The sequence below is a fragment of the Procambarus clarkii genome, chromosome 2 (assembly GCF_040958095.1).
Source record: "Procambarus clarkii isolate CNS0578487 chromosome 2, FALCON_Pclarkii_2.0, whole genome shotgun sequence".
Taxonomy (NCBI): Eukaryota; Metazoa; Arthropoda; class Malacostraca; order Decapoda; family Cambaridae; genus Procambarus; species Procambarus clarkii.
In genome coordinates, this window is record NC_091151.1 from 48267081 (window position 1) to 48267685 (window position 605).

At 42.0% G+C, this 605-nt stretch overlaps 1 protein-coding gene across 4 annotated transcripts in view; it reads right to left on the minus strand.

The window, feature by feature from the left end:
* acj6 (abnormal chemosensory protein 6) overlaps positions 1 to 605 on the minus strand; it is a 135431-nt gene continuing 134826 nt past the window's right edge. For all 4 annotated transcript variants that reach the window (XM_069325594.1, XM_069325572.1, XM_069325587.1 and 1 more), the window contains one exon: positions 1 to 605. This exon is cut by the window's right edge. The gene's annotated coding sequence lies outside the window, so the exon portion shown is untranslated.

The window sequence follows — 605 nt, forward strand, 5'->3', positions numbered from 1 at the left end:
TATATTTACAAAAAAGTTTTATTAGTAACCAACAATTCATTATTGTTCTGCTGTAAACAACCTATACCATAAACACTGATGATGCCAGAACAGAATATCTTATTATTTATTTATTGAGTGGGGGGAGACAACTGTCAAGTTTGGAGAGACACAGTGTGTGTGTGTGTGTGTGTGTGTGTGTGTGTGTGTGTGTGTGTGTGTGTGTGTGTGTGTGTGTGTGTGTAGGGGGGGACGGGGAGTGATGGGAGCATATGGAACTGGTTAGGGGGGGGGGGTTAAGGATGTCCTGTGTCCTGTGGAGGGGGGGGGGCAGTGAGAGCAGTGACCACCACCTCACCACCTTGCTCTACATTGTGTGTGTGTGAGGGGGGGGGGGCATATTATGGGTGATGTGGGTTGACCACCGAGCTCTACCTATCATTGTGTTCTTGCTATACCTCTAGTATACTCCTACGCTTTGCCTGATATGCTTCCAATATATGATTGCTGTTTTTGTACACGTAAGGTGTTCTTTGTGTATATTACTGTAATTCTTGTGACATGTTTGTACCAAATTTGTTTCATAGTCCTTCTATATATATATATATATATATATATATATATAT